This window comes from Nuphar pumila, chromosome 4, assembly GCF_984573655.1.
Source record: "Nuphar pumila chromosome 4, dmNupPumi1.hap1.1, whole genome shotgun sequence".
Taxonomy (NCBI): domain Eukaryota; kingdom Viridiplantae; phylum Streptophyta; class Magnoliopsida; order Nymphaeales; family Nymphaeaceae; genus Nuphar; species Nuphar pumila.
The window spans coordinates 41000679-41022472 of NC_143252.1; the positions used below are offsets into that span (position 1 = coordinate 41000679).

The 21794-nt window shown below is 37.6% G+C and overlaps 1 pseudogene; it reads right to left on the minus strand.

The window, feature by feature from the left end:
- Positions 1 to 21794, minus strand: part of LOC149840089 (uncharacterized) — a 42653-nt pseudogene that overhangs the window by 9124 nt on the left and 11735 nt on the right.

Sequence of the window (21794 nt, forward strand, 5' to 3'; positions counted from 1 at the left end):
ATTCTATTTCCAAAAATCATGTTAGTATATAATCTAAACTCAGCAACTACTCACTTAACTACCAGCAGACATTTTAACAATTAATAAACTAACAATTCAAGTAACAATTACAGATTACCTAACTGTAGCTAACAACTACTGGCCAATAACGCAATTAATTAATAGCTAATAGTTTAACAACATTGCATCACAAAGTTAATATGAAACCTCAAGAGTTCGGTAGTAAGCAAGTAGCAGCCATGTATCACGTTCAGACTGTTCAGTAAACAGTACTTTGTTTGAGCTGGAAGCTTAATAGAATTTTGATTTGATTTAAAACAGTAAGCATACTTCACTAAACACCGGTAGCATTTCATTAGAAACTTAGAGATCATTCAAACCATGCTAACTGGAATTTCAAACAGATGCATTCAGCAAATTGAACCCCTACAGAGCTTCAGAAATTTGAACTTAGAATGTTCAATCAATTAATCAATTAACCTGATCCATATATCAGCATTGCAGCTAAAAGCCAAAAGCTCAACAACAATCAACACAAAACAACCATACGGATCTGGAATTTCAAGCAACAATGATGTTCATCAGAATTTCCAACAGCCACCGTATTCCTCTATCGTCAATTAAAAATCAGATAGCTGATTGTCTTTCAATGCCCAATTCAAATCTTCAATCAGCTGTAGATATCAATCTTGATTGAAACCGTTGATCTACAATCAAGCACTGCTCATCCACAAAACAACATCGTGAAATGAATTTCACGGTGATTACAAAATGAAAATATCGGGCATCTTTCAGATAAATGCAAAATTGTTCAGACTTTAAACAGAGGATTCCAGCTAGAAAACAGGTCTCACGGCTTCAAGATTTCTAAGAGTTTATGATACGCACATTGTAATGCTGAATGCAAAGCTAAAGAAAGAAAAAAAACTAAACAGAAAGCACAAATGAAACCAACGAATGCACAAATTAATTCAAGGAGTTGAAACAGAAACAGAGAATTAGAATGGAGATCGAACTTCAACTTGATTCAAAACTAAAACAAAAACAAAAACAAAAACAAAGATATGACTGAACGGTATACCCAAAAAAAAACTCTATGGTGCTGGTTGACACACCAAGTAATACTCTACGATTGAAACCCACTAAACCCATCAAACAACACAAACACACTCAATCACACGGGTTGTACACTAGAAGAGAAGAAGGGGAAAAGAACGAACCTATTGAGGCCGTTCGACGAGGGTGGAGGTGGAAGAGAGTGGAATTAGCCCAAGAAATGCACCCTGCTGCCTTCAATGATGCTGAAGATGTTCTTCCCTTGCTGCATCCTGCTGGAGTACCTGCAAAATGCCACAAACAACATCAACACCAGCAAGTTGTGAGAAGAAGAGGAAGATATGGCTAACGAGACAAGAGATGGGAAGGGAAGAAGGGGCGGTTTCCGGCATATGCAAGCATTTTCCCTACAGTAACCGGACTGGATTGAAGGTGGAAGGCGTGGTGGCTAAGGGAGGCGTATGAAGGAACGAGAATCAGGCTGGAGAGAGGCGTGTTTTCTTAAGGCTAAGACAAAATTTTTCTAGGGTTTTGTGCCCTTTTTATAGCTACATCCTCATTTTTCACAATTTCCCAAAGAAGGATTAAAAAAAACTTTATTGCTAAGCGCCTTTTCTGAGGGGGTTTTAGTAAATAAAAATCAAAATAGGTTTGGATCTAGATTGGGGTTGGATTTGGTGTATTTTTCCCCAGATCCAAGGCCCAAAATGGGCGTTTGGATCCACTTCTGACCCGCTTCACTCCAAGGTCTGACCCGTTTCACTAAAAATGCGATATCTCTCTCGTTTTAAATTCGATTCGAACGAAATTCAAACCGTAGCTCAATGACATCTATATGCATCTAAGTGTGGGTTCTAAATCTATAAATGATGCATTTATGTAATAAAAATATATTATATTTATGCGTAATTAATGCATCATCAATACCTAAATGCATCTAAGTGTGGGTTCTAAACTTATAAATGATACATTTATGCAATAATAATATGTTATATTTATGAGCAATTCACGTATTATCAAATACCCCCATCCTAGAATAATTGCTAGTCCCTAGCAATATACGCTATCCTTGCAATAAAGGTATGGACTACCCAAATAAAATGCAAACTTTTATTAAACTAACTAACTCACTTTCATAGGAATCACAGTTGCATTTAGCTTATGCAACAAGCCCTTTTTGAACCTTTGGGTTACCCCTGTGGATGAGCAAGGTCTCGTGAGGGTTTGCAGAGATGCTACCCACAAACATCATAAATCATGCAAAAATTCAACTTTTTCTTCTAAACATGCTAGGAAATTCCAGAAATCACTTTTAGCAAACATTTCATGTGATTTTCATTCTCAAAACATAATTAGAGATTCTATGCCTCCACGATAAAAAATTTTCCTTTCACTCTTATAAAAATCACATTTATTTATGATTGTTTCTTAGAAATCATGTATTGTCATGATATTGTTCATTTTTCATCACTCGTATCTTTTTTTGCACAGTTTTTTTCATTCTACTTCTAAGCAATGAATTTTCTTTTTCATTAAGCTCTCATTTTCATTGGATTTTTAATTTTTCCAAATTTTCAATTCTTTTCTTTTCTTTTCATTTGTTGGCTTGCGCGTGGTCTGCTTTTGTGCCCTGTGCAATGTTAATGTCTTCTTATACCACTATCTGTATGTTAAAAACATTAACTAGATCCAAAAGTGACTAACTTTATTTACCCCTTCGACATGAGGTTCAAACACTTCAACTTGTATCTGATCTCAGCTTCTTAGGCTCACGAAGTTCTCACTTTCCTTTTCGAATGAAATTCAAACACTTCAACTTGCGTCAGAACTCATCTTATTCGGGATTGTGAAATTATCCAAACAACCTAACATAGACTCTTTTAATTTGAGATTGAGTTTTTTCTTTATATTTTTCATTTATTTAGTAGTTTATTTCAAACTGTGCATACTTATACTTTCTGATTCAAAATTATCTTTTTACATTCAAATATAGTCTTTTCTTTGAACTTCAAATAAATATTCACTCTTTTTAGCTTTGTTCAGAATTTTTTTTCCTCATGGGGATTTTAAAAATTTCTAACATGTCAGATTATGTCAAAAACATTCATATATGCTAAATTTTTTTCCCGAAATGCCTAGTTTATGAGTTTTAGCTACTGAAATAGGATAAATAAAGGAAATAGTGTGTATCTACTGAACCACCCCCATGCTTGAATGAGACTGTCCTTAGTGGCATGCAAAATGTAAGAATGCAATGTAGATGCACACTAAAGAACTTGAAACCAAGACGAGAGAAAGAATAGATACAACCTGATATGCGAAGCCTCTTGAGTTGATTCTTGACTTGATCATGCTCCACCACTAAGCATATGCGGATTCTTAGTTTTCAGCTGACCTTGCCAATTGTTCGCTCTGAAAGCTATGTCCTGAATCTAGTAACCTGTACTCATACAATAAACATCAGCTAAGCCTGCATGAATCAACGCGAATGTAAGCTCATCTGAAATCAAATAACTAAACAAAAATGCTAAATTGAAAATTCTAATTCTGCTATATACATATAATACATTGTCTCTGCTCAGCTGATGTCCTATTCTTTCAATGGAATTTATGCATGTGCAGCTTGGAAGCCATGACTTCCTTGCCCTTAGGATTCATCACCGGTTGGCTTGGTAGATTACCCTCGGTCCTCCTTGTCAAAGCGTCTGCCAACTAACCCATCTGCGTTTCAAGCTTCTCAATCGAATGGGTATGGGAGTTGAGCAACTGGTTATACTTCTTTAAAGCGGTTTGGCTGGAGGTTTTCACCTCCTGCAACGCTAGAAGAATCTTCTCCTTAAAAGAAAACTGTGAAGTTGTCTCTTGAGGAGCAACCATAGGAAAGGCAGGACGGGGCTGGGGATAATTCAACCTCTGATATGACTGAATGGACCTATTAGGCCTAACCTGGTGAGATGGAGTGGTATGGACTAAGGCTAATTGATTTTCCTTGAAAAATTCGAATGTTTTTGCCAACCCAGATTCTATGTAGATGAAAATGGGTCATGCAAGGGTTTGGCGAATCCCTGAGCAGCCTGAACTTGTTCGTGAACAAATTCAAGGTACTGAGCTGCTGAATGGCACTCAGTGACAGAATGTGCTAGACTGGCAAAGAGAGCACAAACATGATGGATGGGGGGTGGGCCCACGAGAAGTCGATCCAGCTTCTGAGAAAGCATATCCACTTTGCTTTACAGCGCAACAGTCAAATCAATCTCAAGAACACCACCTTTTTTGGAAATGCTGGGTGCGATTGTGGCTCTCTCAGAGTGAAAAGGTAGAGGTATGGTGCAATGAGTTCTCAGCAAGAGTATCAAATAAGTGCCAGGCCTCATTCTCGCTCTTCAACATGAATGTAACCCCAAATGAAGCATCGATCATTTGCCGATTCCTGTCAGACAATCTATCATAGAAGTAGTGCGCCAACTGCCATCTCAGCACCTGGTGGTGGGGGCATTTCCTAATCAGGTCCTCCATCCTTTCTCAAGTTTCAAGAAATTGCTTGTCATCTAGTTCTGAGAAACTGGTAATGGCTCACCTGAACTAATTTATCCTACCAATGGAAAAGTACTTCTGGAACTCCTGCTGAAGCTGATCCCATGACCCTATCACTACCGTGTCTAAGGATTTCAGCCAATACTTGGCTTTGTCCTTCAACGAAAATGGGAAGAGAGTCAATTTCATCGCATCGTCAACGAAATTCTGTATCTTCACTATAGAACAAATTTCGAGGAACTTGTCAAGGTGCCTATAGGGATCTTTGTGACTAAGGTCGTAAAAAGATGGAAGCATATGAATCACGCTAGCCTTAATCTCGTAGTGTGGCGCCCCTACATCGGGTCTCCGAATGCAGAATGCCTGGGTGTACTCTGTAGGTAGGAAGTACTTCCTCAGAGGGCGCATAGGAGCTTCGGGTTCTAAGTCCCTCATTTCAGATCGATTTTGAGAAGAACGTATAATTCTCTCTCGATCCTCAATGAACGGTTGAAGTGAGACACCCAAATTCCTGTGCCCTTGCATACACTGGAACTAAGTCCAGATGTGTGCAATGTAACCTAACTACCTAGTGTCCTAACTACGTAAATAAAAAGAAAAACAGAAACAGTAAATGGTTGAATTTTTATAAATGCTCTTTTCAAAAGATAATTTTTCGATAAAATCTTTGGAAAATCGTCAACCAAAAATAAATAACCGACTTTCCACAAAGTGGTAAGTACGGGTCGAATCCACAGAGAACAAGAATTAATCAATTATTTCTAAGAAATTTAATTTATTAATCACAAATATCAGTCTACAAGCACAAGGCTAATAACAATTACAAATTAACACAAAAATAAAATGGAAAAGCAATTCAGTCTTCTGTTGCACGCCAAGGGTATTTCTGTCTTTTCAACACTTCTCAACTTTTCGTACTTGGACAATAATCCCTGGAAAATTTTTATGCTTTTCAACCTAATAACACAGGAAAATACAAAGTTAGTAAATAACTCCAATAAATCAAAATAGAAATGAAACTAAACCTAATTTTCAAGAAATTAACAAAACAAATCCTAATTACAATAAAATAATCAACTAAAATATTAAACTAATTGTAAAATAACCTAATCTAAGTCTAACAATGCTGGATGATGCAGATGCAACAATTAAAATGCAGAAAATAATGAAAATAGACCAAAAATGACAAAGAATGAAATTATAAATCTACCCTTAAATAGTGCAAAATAGACTTCTGACAGCTCTTCGTAAACTGACTGTTTGACAGGGAAAACGAGGTCTGAATTTCCCAAAATTTGTTCTATTCTGTAACTAACAGAATCAACAAATCTGACAGTTTTTACAGAATGGAAAAATAATATATAGAACTCCAGATATAAGCGTTTCAAAACCGGGGAAAATCTGGATATCGCAGGTCCCGAAATTTTAAAATCCGAAAAAGCTGTTTTCACAAAATGCTTAAAAATCAGACCAAATCAACTAGGATTGAGTTGAAATTTGGTGTGCAGACAGTAAACACGCCAATAAAGTGAATAGATTTTTTTTTTTGGAAAACTTGAAAACTTTTCACATGAAATAACGATTGTGCGACAGGGCAAAAATCGGGTTTCGAGTTCAATGCACTATTCACTTTGGAATTCTATTTTAAACACTAAGAATGCAATCTAACACTAATGCAGACTTAAATAATACTGAATGACAGTTTATATGCTAATGATGAATGCCATTATGCTATATGCATGGAAGAATGAACACAATATGAAAATCACGACTATAGCTATGTTACTTAAGATATCAAATGCAACTAGTTTAATCAAAGATGCAAATCTAACTATATGAAGTAGAAGCTGCAGTTAATACAAACTAAATACAACTTAACTAAAGGAATTACTCAAATCAACACAATGAATAAGTACACCGTAAATAAACACTTACTTCTAAAATCTAACTAGATCGATCAAGTGAATAACTAAACTAACTTACACTATATCAAATATGAGTTAAAACTAAAGTCAAATAGACCACTAAAGACCAATGAGGGTGGTTTTAAGATAGAACTAGGACTAGGTTCACGCCACACATGGCTAGGTCGACTAACTGAGACAATGCCTAATTTAGAAACCTAAAATTAATACCTAATTAATTAAAAATAATAAGTAACACTAATGACTCCACTCCTTACATGCCTAATAAATGAAACCCAAGTTAAGACCTTCCTAAATAATAACCTAATTACTAACCTAAGGTTGACACTATTAATTCAAATAATTAAAACCTAATTTAGGCTAGCTCACTAAGGACGGTTAGGAAAAGGACCCTTAAATACTCAATCACGAATTTGGGAAAGTCAACACCCTCTTTAATTGCAATTAAAATTTAATTTGGGAAGTTAAAGAGGGGTAAATCGTCCAACCTAAAAAGATTTACTTTTCCTTAAAAGCTTTCTAAATCAAATGGGGGAATGGAAGAATGTGAAACCGTCCAACCCATAAACCACACGGTTTTGACTTTCTAAAAACAAAATTTTTTAAGATAAATCAAATCCTTTCTTAAAACCGTGGATACTCTTTTGGAAAGTAAATGAGATTTTCAAACTTGGTTTCTAAAGAGGTAAAATATAACTTCTTAGGCTGGACACCAACTTTCAACCTTGCTTAAAATATAATCCACGAATTTGAAAAGACTCAAGGTTGCCAAATTCGAATTTCACATATTAATGACCCTTATCTATAACTCGATTTACTCTAAATAATATATTAACCTTTACCTAAACTAATTGATCCACAAGTTAACTAATTTCAATAAAGGTTAGAATTAGAAACCATAAATTTCTACAATTAAGGAAATCACATCTAATACATAAATTACCAATTACAAAAAACGTCTAAAACTAACTAACCCTTAATACAATGAATCTAGACACACTAATGCACCTTCCTATTCAATTGAACCCTACCAAAAACAGCCTAGAGCTCTAATCGCTGACGCTTTTCTTGGGGAAGAAGACTACCTACAACACTAAAATCACAATATAACAATAAAGATAAAACTACCATAAGAATGATGAGACTAAATTAACACATAACTAAAATTAACTAATTACACTAATGAAATCATAAACAAACTATCTACTATGCTGGAAATCATAGAACACCTAAACATAAAACGATAACAACAAACAAACTAGACTCCTAACACAAAAGAATTAGACTTTACACTAATATCACTATTGCGTAATTAACATCTAACTTAACTGAATATTAAGCAGCAAATTATACTAATGAAACGAACTAAAAACTATATGGAAAACCCTACAGCCGGCTGGACAACACTACAAAACAAAGGATTAAAACTCGACTTTTTGATTTTCTCAATAAAAATAAAACACCTAAAACACTAAACACCCAAATAATATTTACGACCCTAACATGATAAACTTGACTAACACAACTTTACGAGACTGTTAAACTACAAAACAAATAGCAGACCACACAACTTGCACAATGAAAGCACACACACTTCCCCGGAATCAACTCTAATTCAACAATTATTTCAAAACAGATCACACAACATGTATTTAACCTACCCTCACCTAAAACGAAGATAAAGGACACTGGAAACAGATGAACAACTTCAGATTACACGATGAAACTACAGAAAAAAAAAATTTCAAAGCCTATACTCACAGAGACACAAAGATCGGCTAGAATTAATCTAGCTGATTTTTTTTTTCTTTAAGTGAAACAACAACCAATCAAACCCAACGACCAAACTAAATAAAAATGGAATTTTTAAACTGATTTTTCTGTAAAAATAACACAATAAACCATGCTGGACAGAAAGAGAAAATCGGCTAGAAGGGGATCTAGCCGATATTCATGTTTTAAATGAAGACAATGGGAAATCAAGATTTGAACACAAAAACAATGAAACCAAACCTAGATCTACCGTGCTGGTCTATGCACAAAAGCTACACTAAGGCTGGAACGAAAAAAAACACAGCACACGAACAAAAATTAACACAAGAAAAATGAGCACACATGATTTGGGTTTTAACTAGAAGAAAAGAGAGAAGAAGACCTACCTCCAGGGCGATCCGACGATTGTGGGGGAAAAGAGAGCAGACAATGGCTTTAGCTTGACGACCCGGATTGTTTGAGAATGCTGGAATATCACCACAAGCAGGGGTTCTACAGCTGCAACACGTTGGAGATCCACCGAAGATGGAAAGGGTGTCGATTCGCGATCGGAGGGCTTAGAAAACCGGATGGAGGTGGGGCCGGCTCATCTTGTTGGGGTGTTTCGCACTTCCACACAAGATAGATGGTCTCCACCTCTGCTACACCTGCAAAAACACAACAAATAATAATTAATCACAGCAAGGAGGAAGAAGAAACGAATAGAATTGAAAAGGGAGATGGAATAATGCTTGAGTTTCAAACATAGACTCAATCTTCAATGGAAATGGTATGAGATGAGAGATTGGAAGGGGGCTGGAGCTAGAGTCACAATAGTGGGGCATCAATTCCAATGCCAAAGACGCCTAGGGTTTGCTGAAAACTCTAATTTATACTTTTGATAATTTTCAGAAACAAGGTTATAAAAAAACTATTTTCTCTGCGCCACTTTTTGGAGGGTTTTCTGCAAATATTTTCTAAATGGGTATGGATATGCGTGTGGGTTGGATTTGGGCTTTCTAAAGGTTGATCCAGGGTCCAAAACAGCCTAATTGGGTCGGATATGGATCTGATCCACCTCAAAATCCATGCTCGAACACTAAAATAGCCATAACTCTTTCATTTTAACTCCGATTTCTCTGAAATTCGAACCACAACCCCTTACTATCAAAATGCATCTAAACTTGGGTTTTAAACCTCAATCTCACTATAAAATGCATGAATAACTCGTTAACATGATATGCATTTCATGTATCATCAAATACCCCCATGCTTGAATGTTTGTTAGTCCCTTAACAAACAACTAACTATGTTATGCAACATGACAAGAAATGCTAGACATGAATGCATAAAAACTAACTCACTTTCGTAGGAATAACGGTTGCATTTAGCGTATGCAACAAGCCCTTTAAACCCCTGAGTTACCCCAGTGGACGAGTAAGGTCTCGTGAGGGTTTGCAAAGATGCTACCCACAAACATCAATAAAATGCAAGAATGAATTTTTCAAACATAGTAAGCAGTTAAGAAAACAGTTGGAACAAATATTTCATGTAATGGACACTCCCAAAACAAATTCAGAAATCTTATGCCACCACAGTAAAAATCTTTTTCCTTCACTTTTCTAAAATTGTAGCTATCTATGATTTTTTCTAGAAAGTCAAGTATTCTGATGTATTACTCATTTATCCTCACTTGTATATTTTTTGCACAGTAATTCACACATATTTCTAAGCAATGAAATTGTTTTTCTCATTCAGCACATTCTTTTTCTTCTGATTTTCAATTTTTCACCCTTTTTCAATTTTCTCTTGAGCATTCTTTTCACTTGAGCACTATTTCGAATATCCAGTTTTCATGGCCCATGTAGCGAGCTTTGGGTCAGTGACTCTCAGGCCAGACGACCTTAGGGCACTAGATACAAAGTATCCCTCAGACTTAATTGCTCGAGTCACTAGACCTTCTATTATGATAGTTTACGTATAGTCTTCCTCTCGTCATGTGCAATGTCTCTATCTCTTAGGCTTTCTATGCAGTTCATGTAACTAGCTTTCGAACCAGTGGCTCCCAAACCAGCTGGCTTTAGGGCACCAGGTGTAAAACACCCTTCAGATTCTACTTGCTCGAACTACAAAGGCCACAGATATCGACTAGACAGGAGGATGATCTCCTTCGTTATCCTTTTCGTCAAGAGACTCAAACACTTCATCTTGTGTCTGAGTTCCACTACTAGGATTCATGAAGACATCAACAACTAAACGTAGCTCTATTCTTTAAAGCTTATTTTTCAAAAGCATCTTTCCATTGCTTATTTCTTTCACAAAACATACTGTGCATGCTTATATTAAAGTGATTCAAAACTTTCTAACAATCAAATACTATCTTTTCTTTGAATTTTTTTATAAATAACTACTTTATTTGACTCAGTTCAGAGAAATTTTTTTTTACATGGGGCTTAAAAATTTCTAAACTATTAGATTATGCCAAAAACAATCATATATGCTACAAACTTGTTCTTAAACGCCTACTTTAGCTACCAGACATAAAAAAAAAATTTAGTGTGCATCTAAACCACCCCCCCATGCTTGAATGACACTGTCCCTAGTGACATACAAAATATGTAAATTGCAATGCAAATGCACACTAAAAGACAAGAAAATGAATATGGGAGAAAGGATAGATACAACCTGATCTGTGTCGGGCTTCTGAAATTGATTGACTTGACTTTTGCATCATCCTATGTATATCTGATTGCATAATTTTTTGCTCATCTGGTCAATATATACTCTGAAAACTCTGTCCTGTACTTGGTAACTCATTCTCATGCACTAAATGTTAGATTCATCCTGCATAAACAAAAAACAAATATCAGCACTTATGAAATGAAATATTGGAATGAAAAACAAAACTAATGTACATATGATACATCCCTCTGGTCGAATCCTTATGCCTTTGTGAGATGCACTATCTCACACTCACCATTCTGCAAGGAATCTGAAATGTAGGGCTTCAGTCTTTGCCCATTAACCTTGAATGTACCTTGGGTCATAGGATCAAATAATGTAACTGCTCCATGTGGAAACACTTCTTTCATAATGTACGGTCCTGTCCATCTCGATCTCAATTTCCCTGGGAATAAATGCAAACGAGAATTGTATAGCCAAACTTTCTACTCCGGCTCAAACACTTTTCTGACAATGTGCTTATCATGAAATGCTTTAGTGCGAGCTTTGTATAACTTGGCATTCTCATATGCATCATTCCTGAGTTCCACTACAACAAAGCAGTAGATTAGCGACGACCACATTCTGTCACTAATCCGTCGCTAAGAGGCATAGCGACGGATTAGCGACGACGAGGTGACGCTATGCTTACGTTGCGAATTTTTTGACGCTAACTGGCGACGGATTTATTCCGTCGTCAGGTTCGTCGCTAATTGCGACGGACTAACGAGCGCTATATTCCGTCACCAATCCGCCAGTACTAAACAGCGACCACGGCTTGACGACGGATTTACGGCCGTCGCTAGATTTATATGAATAGCGATGGATGGTTCCATCGCTAATCCGTCGCAAACACGAAAAAAATTAAAAAAAAATTATTTGAAAATTAAATACCGAGAACGGTATAATTTATATTTCCTGTAAATAAAAAACAAATCACACAAAAAATTCCATATAAAAAGAATCTACAACAATTAATCGTTCCACCTTAAAATTAACAAGTTTAATTATTTACAATTCAACAATTACAATTAGGAAACATAAAAAAATAGAACTTCTTTAACACAGTTCTCTAATCATCGCCAAGATTTTGTGCGTCTTCTTGTTCATTGCCTTCATCTGTCCCTTCAGCTCCGCTACGCTGATTATCGCTATCAGCCTACACAAGAAAACAACCGTCAGTATTGATAAACAAAATATAATGAAATAAATTACACATTATATGTGATTCTATCATGTGCTCATGTGTGTTCTAAGGCAAAAAAAAAACTCTATATGCGATTCTATCATGCTCATATGTGCTCTAAGGCAGGCAAAAAGTTATATATGTGATTCTATCATGCTCATATGTGTGCTAAGGCAGTCAAAAAATTGAATATGTGATTATAGCATGTTCATATGTGTTCTAAGGCAGTTAGAAAAACTCTATATGTGATTCTACCATGCTCAGATGTGCTTTAAGGCAAGCAAAAAACTATATATGTGATTCGATCATGCTCGTATGTGTGCTAAGGCAGTCAAAAAATTGAATATGTGATTATAGCATGCTCATATGTGCTCTAAGGCAGGCAAAGGAAAAAAAATTATATGTGATTCTATCATAAATGATATATGTTCTAAGGCAGTAAAAAAACTCTATATGTGATTTGTGCATGCTCATATGTGTTTTAAGGTAGTCAAAAAACTGAATATGTGATTATAACATGCTCATATGTGTTCTTAGGCAGTCAAAAAACTGAATATGTGATTATAGCATGCTCATATGTGCTCTAAGGCAGGCAAAAAAACTTTATATGTGATTATAGCATGCTCATATGTGCTCTAAAGCAATAAAAAAACTCTATATGTTATTATAGCATGCTCATATGTGCTCTAAGGCAATAAAAAAACTCTATATGTGATTCTATCATGCTCATATGTGTGCTAAGGCAGTCAAAAAACTGAATATGTGATTATAACATGCTCATATGTGTTCTTAGGCAGTCAAAAAACTGAATATGTGATTATAGCATGCTCATATGTGTTCTAATGCAATAAAAAAAACTTTATATGTGATTCTATCATGCTCATATGTGTTCTTAGGCAGTCAAAAAACTGAATATATGATTATAGCATGCTCATATGTGCTCTAAGGCAGGCAAAAAAATTTATATGTGATTATAGCATGCTCATATGTACTCTAAGGCAGGCAAAAAACTCTATATGTGATTCTATCATGCTCATATGTGTGCTAAGGCAGGCAAAAAGTTATATATGTGATTCGATTATGCTCATATGTGTTCTAAGGCAGGCAAAAAAACTTTATATGTGATTATAGCATGCTCATATGTGCTCTAAGGCAATAAAAAAACTCTATATGTTATTATAGCATGCTCATATGTGCTCTAAGGCAGGCAAAAAACTCTATATGTTATTCTATTATGCTCATATGTGCTCTAAGGCAGGCAAAAAGTTATATATGTGATTCGATTATGCTCATATGTGTTCTAAGGCAGGCCAAAAAACTTTATATGTGATTATAGCATGCTCATATGTGCTGTAAGGCAATAAAAAAACTCTATATGTTATTATAGCATGCTCATATGTGCTCTAAGGCAATAAAAAAACTCTATATGTGATTCTATCATGCTCATATGTATGCTAAGGCAGTCAAAAAACTGAATATGTGATTATAACATGCTCATATGTGTTCTTAGGCAGTCAAAAAACTGAATATGTGATTATAGCATGCTCATATGTGTTCTAAGGCAGGCAAAAAAACTTTATATGTAATTCTATCATGCTCATATGTGTTCTTAGGCAGTCAAAAAACTGAATATGTGATTATAGAATGCTCATATGTGCTCTAAGGCAGGCAAAAAGTTATATATGTGATTCGATTATGCTCATATGTGTTCTAAGGCAGACAAAAAACTGAATATGTGATTATACCTGAGAGGGACCTGGAATCGAAGATCCCCTTTCCAGAACAGCGGCCTTGATCTCATTTCGGAGAAAGGGGGCGACAGTGTCATGGAAGTAGTTATTCAGTGATTCCGTAACGATCTGGCGTACATCATCTCCGGAAAGAATAGTCTGCTGCTTGGAGCTTATGTCCGCGCAAGAAGTCGGTGAGCCGTAACTGGAAGAATAAATAACTGGTGAAGTGTTCATATTACTCCCAAACCCGAACACGCGACCTTTTTTGGGTTCACCTGCTGCAGTCACCCATGTTGTAGGATCAAATGATGGATGCTGAGTAGCGTCATCGCCATATCGCTCTACCATCTGTTGCTCATATGCCTCCTACAAAATAATGTTTAAAGTATTCATTAATAATTAATGATAACATTATGATAACTTGCATATATATTGCAATGATTATTAATAGAATAAATACATACCATTGTCGTTCTCTCCTTCTCTGATACGAAGACTCCCGTGGTCTTCCGTTTATGTGTTTCAACAAACACATCCTTATATGGTACACTGCCTCCTTTTTCTGCTTCCTACAAAGTTAAATGACAAAAGATTTAGTACACAAGTTTGCAACAATACTTATAAAATTAATATTATATATTGATGAGTTACCATTTTCTTCAGATGACTCCCAAATGTCTTAGATCCACCTGTGTGTAGATGGGCTTCGAGCATCTTCGATCGATTTTGTGCAGCCTTCGCAGAGCGATTTCTAAATGCATCTCCTGCCCACTTATCGCACATTTCATCCCAGTAATCTCTCCTGATAGTAATAGGGTCATGGCCCTTCCACAGTAATGAATCATCTAGTACGCCAGATGCTTTTTTTACTGCAGTCTTCATAGTGTGCAGCATGTCTGCAAATTGATTGACAGCCACCTTCTGCCACACCTTCCTTGCATCATTTTCTTCCACCGTAGTTGCGAAGCTATTCGAAGCCTACAAATATTTTCAGAAAGTTAGTAGACATTACTTAAATAAATTAAATATGAAACACATTAACTATGAGGAACAACTGTATACCATGAATGAGGACCACAATCTGTCTAACACCTCCTTTGGGTACTCTTTCCATTGAACAACCGGTCCTGGTAGATGTTGAAGAAGTGAATTCTTAATCTCCCGTACTACTTCTTGTGGCTCAAACCTCGTGCTGCACATGAATTGTTACACAGTAAATATCAATATAAAATATTTATAAGATATGCAATAATTGAAAATAAAATACTTACGGTCGATTATCGATATACACTATTCGAATGAGTCTTCTTGTGCCAGCCTGAGAAGACCCTGTTTCCTGTGTTGGCTGTTGACTTGTGTGATCAACTGGTGTAGGTGGGTCGTGTACAGGCGCAACATCATTTGTAAAAAAATACATTAGAAATTTTCAGAATGCGCATTTGAACTAATCAAGCATCCAATTAGTTATATGATATACCTATCACAGGAGCCCGTGAAGATGAAGGCTGAGCCTGGCTACTACTGGATGAGCGACCACTATAACCTCCATGAACCATATTCTAACAAATAACATATGTCATACAATACATTCAAATAATTCACATCAAGTATTACAATGCATTCAAGTCATTCACATCAAGCATTGCAATGCATTCAAATCATTCGCATCAAGTATTACAATGCATTCAAGTCATTCACATCAAGCATTGTAATGCATTCAAATCATTCGCATCAAGTATTACAATGCATTCAAATAATTCAAATCATTCACATTAAGTATTGCAATAATTCAAATCATTCGTTGCATAAATTATAATACATTCAAATAATTTAAATCATTCACATCAAGTATTGCAATGCATTCAAATCATTCGTATCAAGTATTACAATACATTCAAATAATTCAAATCATTCACATCAAGTATTACAATGCATTCAAATAATTCATATCAAGTATCACAATACATTCAAATAAAATTTGTAATCATTCACATCAAGTGTTGCAATACAACTCATGCATTCACATCAAGTATTACAATACATTCAAATGATTCAAATCATTCACATCAAGTATTGCAATGCATTCGAATCATTCGTATCAAGTATTATAATACATTCAAATAAAATTTTTAATCATTCACACCAAGTATTGCAATATAACTCACATCAAGTAGTGCAATGCATTTAAATAGAGGTTTGTAGTATAAGATTTTGCTCACTAGCTTGAGAATTCTTCCTCGTCACTAGTTTGACTTTCTTCTTCTTCTTCTTCATTGTTTGCCCATCCACTTGGTACATCATTTGGATCACATTCCTCTATGAATGTTTCATCGGCCAATGGAGATATGACATGCATATCATGCGCAACATCGTGACCATAAGCGAAGTCATAGACATCATCTGATTGATAGTAATCGCTGTCTTCAGCTAACTCATCTTCCTGTAACTGATCATACTCGGGGTATAGTTTGAACTTCACCTTGCAAACTGCCCACCATTCATTTCTATCTGACTTTTTTATACTCGGATATGAAGTATAATAAACTTGTTGAGCTTGCGAGGCTAATATGAATGGTTCATATGTTCCAAACCTTGATTTATGATTCACCTCCACAATGCCTGAAGCTTTGTCGAGTCTTGTTGCAGTTGGATCAAACCAATGACACTTGAATAAAGTTACCCTGTTATTCATGCCTAAGTAAGTCAACTCCATTATTTCCTCTATAACACCGTAGTAATCATGTTCATTTTCCTCTATAAACCAATGACACTTGTTGCAATTTGTTTATTTATTCTGTAATTAAATCATTTATTCAATGTGGTGACTATTGTGTTTTGAAAAATTAATGATTTTTTAAAAATGTTAAATTGTCTTATTAAATATTTTTTATATATCATATTTGTGATGTGTTTGGCCATCTTCTCTCCATAATATATAACTGATATAGTTTATTTTTGAAATATTTAATGTTTCATGATATATATATATATATGTATATAGTTGAGATGTTTTGTTAGCTTTATTTACACGTTCTCAACTATTAAATGATATTAAAGACCATTTCTGGAAGAGAACGATCAGTGGATTGGTGTGGAAACATAAGCTTTTTGTTGCTTTTGCTTTGATATAGAAATCATGTAGTAAATGGATCCATCTTGTAAGGTCTGACTGATTGAATACTGTATAGTAACCATGTTTGAATGAAAGAATTGGAAGCATAACGTGAAGTCACCCGAGTGTTGGACGTAAAAAGAAGTCCTCAAAAAAGGAGGGAAACCGGGAAAAAGATTAGAAGGCTTCCTGTGCTACAAGTTCTTATGCAGGTTTGCCTGGCATGCCTAGGGCACAAGGGTGCATGGGCCTAGTTGTTAACAAGGCCCTCTTTATGAAACCGCCAGGATCCCCCTCAGCTGTCATTCCTTAATGCAATGAATGTCATCCAACCACCATGGATGGGTTGTTTGGTTCTCAGCCAGAGCTCAACAAAATTTTTTGAAGCTCAAGAAAGGCAGTTCAGCGATGGATGCCATCATTGTATAAATCAACATCCAATGACCCTAGAGGTTAGCGGAGTTGGAACGGAACCAGCTGCTAGACAGACAGTTTGGATTCAATTCCTGTGGCCATTATCTCCTTTGCATAAGCCGAACCCAGCATAGGCCATGGGGTCAAGGGTACTAGCCATGGCGTTTTATGGGCCCCCTGCCGGAAAATACTAACGAGGCAGGGGGGCCAACCCCCTGCCGGAAAAACTAAAAGGGGCATCCACCCCTTTTATAAAAAAAAAGGGTATTTTATCGAAAAAACCTGGGAGACGCCGGTCGGGGGGCGGCAGACCGGGGGCAACGGGCAGGGCGGCAGGCCGGGGAGCGACGAGCGGCGGGCGGTGGGGGCCGGGGAGACGTCGACAGGCGAGATATGGGGTGACAGAAGGGAGAGGGCGGTCGGCGGGAACAGCGGAACAAAAAAGAGAAAGAGGGCTCTGATTAGAGATTTACGCGTATTTTAGCGATGGCCTAAATCCGTCGCAAAGCCGTCGGAAATTAATATAACTACGTAGCGATGAAAATATTCCGTCGCTAAATCCGTTGCTCAATAGCGATGCACACTTTCCCTCGCCGAATCCGTCGCTAAAATACGCGGTTATTATGACCAAACATTCAGTCGCTAAGCCGTCGTTAATTTGCGACGGATTGTGCGACATAAGCTATTCCGTCGATATTTTCGTAAATATTACGGTTCTTAGCGACGGATTTGTTTCTCTCGTTAAGCCGTCGCTAATTAGCGACAGAAACATTCCGTCGCTAATATTCGTCGCTAATCCTCTATTTTCTTGTAGTGTTCCTCTAATTCTGAGAGCTGCAATGCTCTCACTTTGCCAGCCTAAGTGAGGTCAAAATTCAACTTCTTGATGGCCCAATACGCTCTATGCTTCAACTCGACAGGAAGATGACATGCTTTTCCGAATACAAGGCGATACGGGGACATACCAATGGGAGTCTTAAATGCAGTCCTATATGCTCAAAGTGCATTATCTAAGTGCTGGGACCAATCCTTGCGGTCCGGTCGAACTGTCTTCTCTAAAATCCACTTTATCTCCCTATTTGAAACCTCTACCTATCCACTGGTCTGCGGATGATACGGAGTGGTGAATCTATGATTGACAAAATATCTTCTCAGCAGAGAAGCTATCTGTACATTCCTGAAAGGCTTGCCACCGTCATTGATCATCGCACGTGGCACACCAAAACGACTGAAAATGTTGTGCTTAATGAACTTAAGCACCACTCTATGATCATTGGTCTTGGTTGCCACTACCTCGACCCACTTGGACACATAATCTACCGCCACTAAAATGTACAAATTTTCAAATGATGGCGGAAATGGTCCCATGAAATCTATGCCCCAAACATCAAAAATCTCGACAATCAAAATCGGAAGCAAGGGCATCATGTCCCTCTTGGACATGTTCCCAATCTGCTGACATCTAATACATCTCCTGCAGAACTCATGCGCATCTCTGTGGAGTGTGCGCCAATAAAATCCAGACTGCAAAACCTTTGCAGCTATCTTCCTACTGCTAAAATGCCCTTCATAGGCTAAAGAATGGGAAAAACTCAAAATGGACTCATACTCCTCCTCCGTCACACATCTCCTAATGATCTGGTCTGCGCAATATCTGAACAATTCTGGTTCATCCCAATAATAGTGCCTCACTTGAGATAGGAATCTCTCATGCTCATTCTTATTCCAATGCTCAGGTATCTGTCTCGAAACCAGATAGTTCACAATATCAGCAAACCAGGGTAACTGCAATGTTCTGACTGACATGATATGCTCGTCGGGGAAAGAATCACTGATCGACCTCTGATCTTGCGTGATCTCCACGATCAGTCTAGATAGATGGTCTGCTATTATATTCTCGCTTCCCTTCTTATCTCGAATCTCGAGATCAGACGAATGAGTCTCGATTTGGTGTCTTTCTTGTTCAACAAATACTTCAATGTAGCATGATCAGAATAGACAACCACCTTCGAACCGAGCAAGTAGGATCTAAACTTGTCCAATGCGAATACTACAACAAGTAGCTCCTTCTCTGTCGTGGTATAATTCATCTAAGCATCAGACAGACTTCTACTTGCGTAGTAAATCATATAGGGCTTCCTGTCAACCCGCTGTCCTAAAATAGCCCCCATAGCATAGTCAAAAGCATCGCACATGATCTCAAATGGGAGTGTCCAATCCAGAGGTTTCAGAATGGGCGCAGTAATCAAAACCTCTTTGAGAATCTCAAAGGCCTTCATGCAATCCTCGCTAAAAACAAAGGGTTGGTCCTTCTCCAATAAAGTACAAAGCGGTCGAGAGATTTTGCTGAAATCTTTTATGAACCGCCTATAAAATCCCGCATGCCCTAGGAATGACCTAATCTTCCTCACAGTGGTAGGTGGAGTCAAATGAGAAATGGATTCCACCTTCGCTCTGTCAACCTCAATGCCTCTCTTGGACACAACGTGTCCAAGCACAATCCCCTCCTGGACCATAAAATGACTCTTTTCCCAACTCAGAACAAGATTTGTCTCTGCACACCTTTTCAGTACTCGAGTAAGTTTTTGGAAGCAATCCTCAAATGAAGAGCCATACACAGAAAAATCGTCCATGAACACTTCCATAACATCATCTATCATATCGGATAAGATAGCTAGCATGCACCTTTGAAAAGTTGTTGGGGCATTGCAGAGCCCGAACGACATATGTTTGAAAGCGAATGTGCCATAAGGACATGTAAATGTCGTCTTCTCCTGGACGTCAGGATGGATAGCTACTTGATTGTATCTTGAGTATCCATCTAAAAAGCAATAGTAGCTCTGTCTTGCGAGTCTCTCTAAGATCTAATCAATGAAAGACAATGGAAAATGATCTTTCCTAGTTGCCACATTCAACTTCCAATAGTCAATGCAGACTCGCCATCCTGTAGTGGTCCTTATCGAAATTCTTTCCCCCTTCTCGTTCTCTACAACAGTGAGTCCTGACTTTTTCGGTACAACCTGAATCAGACTGACCCACTGGCTATCAGAAATGGGGTAAATAATCCCAACATTCAACCACTTCACCACCTCATTCTTCACCACTTCCTTCATGTTGGGATTTAACCTTCTCTGCATATCCCTTACTGACTTGACTTCCTCATCGCAATGGATTCTATCCATGCAGAATGAAGGATCAATCCCCTTCAAATCAGCCACTCCCCAGCCAATCGCTGCCTTTTGCTCTCGTAGAATAGTCAGCAATCTCTGTTCCTGCTCCTCAGTGAGCAGTGACGAGATGATCACAGGCAGGGTCTCATCACCTCCGAGGTATGCATACTTGAGTGAATCCGGTAAGGGTTTCAACTCAAGTTTTGGAGGAAACTTGATCAAAGATTTGGCGGGGGACTCTGTAAGTGGTGGGAGAGGCTCAATGCCCGCTCTCCAGGGTGGTAACTCTGACGACACTCTAGACACATCTACGCTAACTATACAACTATTCTTCTCTATCTGATACAAATCTAAGGGATCCTTAGTAATATACAAATCAGGCTGCTCCTCCACTAACTCCTGTGCAATGTCTACATAAAAGCAGTCCATGTCTCCCGCTGGACCCATCGCGGCATTGAAAATATTCAGCTTGACTTTCCTGTTGCCGAATGATAGATCCATAGCTCCGGTTCTACAGTTAATACATGCATTGGCAGTCGCCAAGAATGGTCTGCCCAAAATGATCGGAGTCTGGTGCTGGCTATCCACTTCTTCAATATCGAGGATGATAAAATCGACTGGGAAATAAAAATCATCCACCTTAACTAGCATGTCCTCCAAGACACCTCTCGGTACCTTGACAGAATGATCTGCCAGCTGAAGTGTAATAGGAATCGATCTCATTTCTCCTAGCCTAAAAGTATCATAGAAATATCCGAACAGAATGTTCACGCTTGCTCCAAGATCGAGCAATACGCGTTCTATCCGGATGTTCCCTATAGTACAAGCAATGATCAGGGCTCCAGGGTCCTTGAGCTTTGGTGGTGTCTGATGCTGAAGTACTGAACTCACCTGCTCAGTCAGATGGATCCTGTTAGGAACTCTCTCTCTGGATTTTCTCTTATGCGTACATAGTTCCTTCAGGAATTTGGCATAAGCCGACACCTGCTGAATCGCATCGAGCAAAGGCAAGTTGATCTGCACATGCTTGAAGATGTCCAGCATGTCCTGGATCTTCGTGCCCTGCTTCCCTTTGAATCTGGGAGACTCTAATGCTTTGGGATAGGGTGGTGGGGGAATATACATGGGTGACTCCTCCTCTTTGTGAGAAGGCTCACTCCTATCCTTCTTCTGAACTGAGGTGGATGATGA